This window comes from Heloderma suspectum, chromosome 5 (genome assembly GCF_057233095.1).
Source record: "Heloderma suspectum isolate Gila_16-S chromosome 5, 16-S_ref, whole genome shotgun sequence".
NCBI classification, from domain to species: Eukaryota; Metazoa; Chordata; class Lepidosauria; order Squamata; family Helodermatidae; genus Heloderma; species Heloderma suspectum.
In genome coordinates this window covers 104,678,457-104,685,523 of record NC_139462.1, presented here as the reverse complement: position 1 = coordinate 104,685,523, position 7,067 = coordinate 104,678,457, and the positions used below count along the sequence as shown (strand labels likewise).

General features: G+C 39.4%; 1 long non-coding RNA gene across 1 annotated transcript; it reads left to right on the top strand.

The window, feature by feature from the left end:
• The first annotated feature begins 202 nt into the window (after positions 1-202).
• LOC146344239 (uncharacterized) lies at positions 203-6,790 on the top strand. Its single transcript, XR_014792594.1, has 4 exons — positions 203-705; positions 2,116-2,158; positions 3,678-3,974; positions 6,284-6,790. It is a non-coding gene; the product is annotated as an uncharacterized LOC146344239 (long non-coding RNA).
• Positions 6,791-7,067: the final 277 nt, after the last annotated feature.

The following is a 7,067-nucleotide window of genomic DNA, read 5'->3' as shown; positions in this document are numbered from 1 at the left end:
ATGTGTGAGCTGAGCTGTGGGGCTTTTCCCAAAATCTGGGAACTTTTTTCAATTTTTTTTTTTAATTACATAAATAGAAATGTGCACAAATGGCAGCCGGAATGTGCATAAACCACATGAATTGCACCCCGCAGTTTGTGCACATTTCTATTTATGTAAATTTTGAAAACCCAGGAAAATCCACATGCTGGCCTGATGATGCAGATCAGGTTGGGCCTGCTAGCAAGGAAATGAGCCGAAGTCCAGGGGCCTGAGCTGATGAAAGCTTGGTGAGCTACACACACATGTGCACACACACACGACACACACACACACACAGGACAGATTCCTCCGACACCCCTAGTGGAAGGCAGGACACAGAGCCAAGTGCTGTCTGTTAGTACCTAGTGTCTCATATCTCAGAGACCCAAAGCACATGTGTGAAGGCTTGAGGCCTACAGAGGCAATGAAAGGAAAAAGGTCAGGCCTAGAGGCCTAGAGTTTTTTGTTGGGGGGGGCATCCCTGAGAGGAGTAGTTTCATTTTCCCAGTTAAGTTTCATTTGTTCAGGTTTTGAAGCAGTACTTTTGGTTTGGGGGATGAGGGTATAAAAAGAGAGAGTCGGGAAGACTAGAGCAGTAAGACAAGAGCAGAGTTGGAAAGACCAGAGTCTGAAGAAGGAGCTGGAAGAAATAGCCTGGAGAAGTCTAAGTACTGTACAGCAATGGTAAAGGAACTTGCGTTTTGCAACTTTGATTTTCTCTTAATGCCTTTTGTATCACTCAGCTCTATTGTGTAAATACCTTTAGTTGTGATTTGCTTGCTTTAATTTAGCAGTAAACTGTAGTGGTTAACCCTGTGTCTAGAGTGTCAGTCACCCCATGCCTACAGCCTAAGCCCCATGGAAAGGTAAAGGTAAAAGGGAAATGTAAAAGAAGGGAAGGTAAAGGTAAAAGGAGGGTGGGACTGTTAAGGAGGCCAGAGATCCTTAAGGAGTTGCTCAGGGGGTCCATGTCATAAGGGGAACTGTGACAACATGTTACTTTAAAGATGTAGCTAGCAGCTATATCTTTAAAAAAAAAAACTTTAGGGTAAGTGCGGGGCTCCTGATCAAGACAAGGACTCTAGTTTGGGGACAGGAGCCCTTCCCCTACTGCAGTCCCAACTTGGATTGTTCCCCCTCCCACACCTGCAATTTATATGGCCAAATACTGATCCACTAAAGCAAATATATCACCATTTGGAAATATATACTGCAAGGGCAGGGGCTCAATCAGGAACCCACAGTGGGAGAGGGAGGATTAAAGCAGGGATGGGGAAGTTCTGGCCCATGGGATGGATGCAGCCCCTGGGGTTCTCCTTCCATCCTGCAAGCTTCTTTTGCTGTTACCGCCCATCAGTTAACAGAGATAAGGGGGTATTTAAATGCAAATAACCTTTAAATACCCTGTGAAGCAATGCTTTTCAGGCTTGAGAACTGTTGCAAAGAACGGATGTGGGCATTTTGCATTCAAGAGAGCTGTTGCATAGAATGAAGGTGTGCATTATGCAGGCATGAGAGCCATTGCACTGGGGCTTTCCCCTGGGTAGATTTGCTTAGAATTGAGCTATTAGTATGCTTGGTGGGAAAACGTTCATATTTGTAAGAATTAAATCTGGCCCTGTGCACTTTGCTTTCTCTGTCCTTGACCCTGCCTCATGCTCTGCTGGAGGTGCATGGAACGAGGCCCCCAAGACCCTTCCCAAATTGGAATTCAGCCCTAGGCTGAAAAAAAAGTTTGATACCCCTGGTTAAAGCCTCTTATGCTAGGGTTCTAAACCAGATTAACCTCCCCTCCCCCCTTACTCTATAGTAAAAAAAAAAAAGTTGTAGCTTCTAACAGTGTCTTTTAAAGTAACGTGTATTTTGGCCCTGTTTTTATCCTTCCATTTCAGCAATGTTCAATGGCTGAATTAGATGTGCTGTGTTAGACTGCAAGCACAGGGCCAGTGTACCCCACTCTGGCAGGCCTGCTACCTGGCTTTTATCTACCGCCTTGAAAACATGCTTAAGCATCCCCATGTTGAAAATGCAAAATAAAGTTAACATTTCAATTACTATCAATATAGTGCATGATTGTTAATGCTTGTTTTGTAGATCAAATGGTGTCCGCAACCAAGCTATGTGATATGAGATTGAGGTGTGTGTGAATCCCTCTTGCCTTGCATTCACTGAGACTTGAAACATGCTTAACTTCGGCTGGTTTATGGTGAATTGTTTTCTGCAATTTATTTCTTAGGAAAGTGGGGATGATGTATTATAGAACAGCTATTGTGGTGTTTTATAAGGCAGTAAGCCACTTCCTTATGGGTCAAAAAAATGCCTGTAAGACAATGCTGTCATATTTCACCCTGATTGTGGAAGATTATTACCTTCTGGAATCTCACAACCAAGCTGTAAATGCCATGTATTTCACAAATGCTTGTACTGCTTGTGCAGCTATATTTATTCTTTTCTAAAAGCTCATGCGGAGCCTGAGGAGGCTTTCTTCTGCTGCCTTCTTTCTTTTTTGGTTTTGTTAAAGTGTTCCACATCACAAAAAGGCCTGTATTTGAAAGTAATAGTGCTTCTCCTCTGCAATCAAGAAGATCAGAGTTTCTTGATCAGTATTACCCACAGTTGAAAAACAGAAAAACCACTCCTCCATACACACACACACACACACACACACTCCTGTGCTCCTTCTAAATATGTCTATCCCCTCAGTCTCCTTACTGTTTAAAAGCCCATGAAGTGTTGATCGGCATCTGATCATAGCTCACAATAATCTATCTGCTCCTTCTTTGTCATATGTACCTTGTACTCCCAGCAAGGCATAATTTGAGCCAGGTATGTTTGTAATGGCTGTTTCTTAACAAATCCATAAATTGCCCATGGGAGAGCAGGCAAACACCCAAAGGTTACTGTTCAATAAATCAGCATCAATAAATCACCCCCTCCCCTTCAATAGCAAACAGTTGGCACTTAGAGACCCCTGCCTGGGCTCATTCTTGCCATTTTTCCTGTTCTGGCTACATTCCAGCTTCCAAATGGTTTCCACATCCTACCCAGGCCAGTGGGATGTGTTCAGTGCCTACCTAGTAGCCACTTGCCATCAAAGATCAGTGATTCACATTCAAGTTAGCAAAGTCTAGCCACCAAAGCCAAGTGAGGAAACATCAAAAGTGTATTCAAAGGGACATCGCTTCACTTGGCTACAATGGCAGACATGTAGCTCATCCATCATATTGAAACTCTTTTTGCTTCCACTGAAATTCTTTGGATGTGTCACCGGAGCAACAACCTCCAAATCTGACCCAACGTTTTGCTTCTGTAAAATTAGGTGTCCACATAGGTCTTCAGATCCCAGCCTACTTTAAGTATCCCTAAGAGCTTAGGCATGCCCAGTAGGATGTTTGAGTTTTTTCCTTTCAACATCGGATGCCCATGTCATGTTGCAAGCTGCTGTTGGGGAAGTCATGCTATATTTTTATTCTTTCATTGGATAGTGAGCTTCTGCTTGGGTTGTTGTATTCTAGCTGTTCCACAAGCATATCAGTGACATACTAAGGATTATGATTAGTGAGTTTATTTCTTTAGTGATCTCGTTATATTATTATGTATGTTCTTTTTTGGTTGCCTTTTAAAAAAAGTTTCAAAATAAACTTTTATTTTGATAGTGAGAAAGAACATCAAAGCACAGCAAACAACATCGACCTGTACAAGAGCAATTCCAGACAGCTGCAAAAACATTATTCCTTATAGCTGACCTTGAGTGAATGTTATTTTCTGTTTAGAAACAGTCCACTTTGTGATCTCATTATGGCATGCAAAGCATTATATTCTTCCCCTCCCCAAGAATATGATGAGTTCAGAGAAGAAAGAGAAACATGTGCTCAGTGTTTCTGAGCACATCAGACTGCCAGATTAGACCAGTGGCGAAGCTAAGGATTTCTGATGGTTACTGCCAAAACGTGGTGTGTTATTTTTTTTAATTTACTAGTTCTAATGAGTTAATGATTTCCTGTGCTAGTGAAAATAGCAGGATACCTCAACACAGAAAAGGTTGCAGATAATAATTTTGGATGTAAATAGTAAATACAACAAATAGTGTGGCAAAAGGCATATTACTGCCCCTACCCTGCCATTCTTTATTCATTGTGATAAAGCTCCTAATGATTAAAAAACTAGCTTAATTAAAAAAAAAGAACCCTCAAAGTTAATCACCTATTGTCTACAGTCTAGGTTAACTTCTGGTAATTCCCCCCCCCCCCCGAAAAAACAATGTATATCAAAAACATTTGTTGTATGTTCTTGTTTAGACACTACTATAACTACAACTAATATATTTAATGTAAAAAAATGGATGTCATATGCATAATATAGGGAAAACTACAACGGACGTAAGAACAAGATTCCGTAACCACAAATCTGTGATTCTTACCAAAAAAACTGGAGCAGCCTGGAGACATTTCAACTCTCCTGCACATAGTCTCTCTGATTTATAGTTGGTTCCAAACCAACAAAAGATCCTGATATACTTGACAAAGGGAAAAATTTCTGGATCTATAGACTCAGAACTCTTAGTCCAAATGGCCTTAATCTGGAAGCCAATTCGTAATCTGGAGGACTTTTTCTCCTAAGGAACTTTCATTCCCAGGCATTCCAAACTGCCACTCTTGGTACCCATTTAACAGCACACCTACTGATGAGGGCAGAACCCAAAACATTTAGCTTAAAATTTATTTTTAATACCATGTTGTTAGTCTTTCTGTCTTTCTATCTTTCTCATATATATATATATATATATATATATAAGAAAGATAGTCATTTTAAAGGTTATTTTAAAGTGGATAGATGATAGATAGATAGATAGATAGATAGATGATAGACAGACAGACAGACATAAACATCCCTTTAAAATAACCATGTATAACAAAGGTATTGGTTTCTTGGCACAGTGAAACTGCTTATAGCTGTATTTTAATGTTGTATTGTTTTATTGGTGTTATGCTGTAAGACATACTATGTATTGTGATATAAGGGTGAGGCATAAATTATCTTACAGTGCAATCCTATACATGTCTACTCAGAAGTAAGCCTCAGTGACCTGAATGGGATTTTGTCCCAAGTAAGTGTGTATAGGATTGCAGCCTTAAGAAAATAAAGAAATAAAATACATTGTGCCCAGCCTGGTCCATTTAATTGTTTATGAAATGTGGCCAGAAACGTATGTTCTCCTTGAGGCATAATCAGATTTGGTTGGAGACATGAAGAGGCTGAGTGATGCTTCCAGATTCTTCTTAATGATGCTCCTGTAACCATCGAGAGCTGAAACAATATTGTCAATATAAGAATTCAAACAGCAAGGATGAATATCATGGACAAGCAAGGCAAGTCAGCAGAACTGTGTTAATTAAACCATTACGGTCATTTTTGTAAGAGATAAATCTGTGAATGAGTCAGCAGTGCTGTTTAATTGCCTTGGACCATTTCTGCCTACTGAGGACAAGTTAGATCCTTATCCACTTTGATCTGTAGCAAAGTACATCTAACGTTATGTTTTGTGCTTACACAACTATGTTCTAGAGTGATGTTTGAGCACTCTAAGCATAACTAGACTGTGAACAACCCCACCAAAGGTGAAAATTCTGTTATAATCTCTTTTTAAACATCTATGAGAGAATGCAAAGAGTAGTTCTAATGATCCTCTTATGAATATTTTGTTTCCTTAGCTTTGTTTGTGTGCCATATTCTGGCAGCATATTAATTCACACTTACTGAAAAACAAAAACAAAAAGCCATGCTCTTGAACAATTGGCTATCATTCATGTTTCAGGTAAATGAAAGGTCAGTGGTATGCGCATATTCAAGGACATAAGTTTCCCTAGGGTTAGTATGGCCCAATGGATTGAATGTGAGATGATGATTTGTAAGAAAATTTTAACCCCTTATCCTAATTCATTTAGAGCTTTAACAACATGTAACTGCATTTGCCCACAAGGATTCACTATCATTGTCTCTTCATCCGTTCCCTATGCAGTTTTCCCCATTCTCTATAGGTTATAAGCTTGCATTTGACTAAATTCGGGAGAAAGTTCTTTTCTCTCTCTTTTTTGCATTAAATGATTAAATAAATTTTGCAGGGTTCTTTCTTACAAACCATCAGATAATGCAAAATTCTCTGTATGACTGGAATCTTTGCAAGGTTGTTAGACCACTATAAATTATTATTATTATTATTAATTATGTCATTGACCATGTACTCATTTCTTTGATCAAACAGGTTTATGGAGTTTTGAAGCACTACAAAAAGCCAACAAACCTAGGAGAAAAAAAGGCTTGCAGTTTGCATACTATGAATAATGATGGTGCCATTGTATCATACCATTTTGTAACAGAGATAAATCTATGAACAAGTCAGAAATGCTGGACCAATTCTTCCTACCTCAGCAGACTTAGGTCCTTAGCAATCCATCCAAGAAACGAATAAATACAACCTCTAACTCTCAGGGAGAGCGGGGGAGCACCACAGATACATTTTACTAGACTTATCAAAACTCTTTGGTCTTCTCTCAAAATTCCTGAAGAATATCCAAATTTGCATCATGTTCCATTTTAATCAAAGACTGTTGGCAAGCTAGGGATGAAGTCTTACCAAACCTTTTGGGCTTCCCTTGAAATTCTTCAGATGTTTTGCCTGAGAAAGAAATCTCACACTCACTTAGAATTTTGCATACAGTGAAATTTCAGAGGCAACGTGAGAAAATAAATAAATAAATCTGTCCAACTTTAGTCTTGGGCCTGCAAGATGAATACTCAAATCCCAGCTCCACCATCATCATACTAGGTGGCTTTGGGTTGTATTTTTATTACTTACTGAGTTCAGTCTATTCCTATTCCCTCTTTTAAGTGCAAAGAGATGGCTGCACACAGTAATACATATTCAATATGAAAAACAGCAGGTTTCACTGGTTCCAAAAGAATAAAGCTCAGGATGTTCCAAGCTGAAAACAGGGTTCTGTTCTCCAGCTGATAACTTGGGCAATGTATACATTTCTCCTCATATA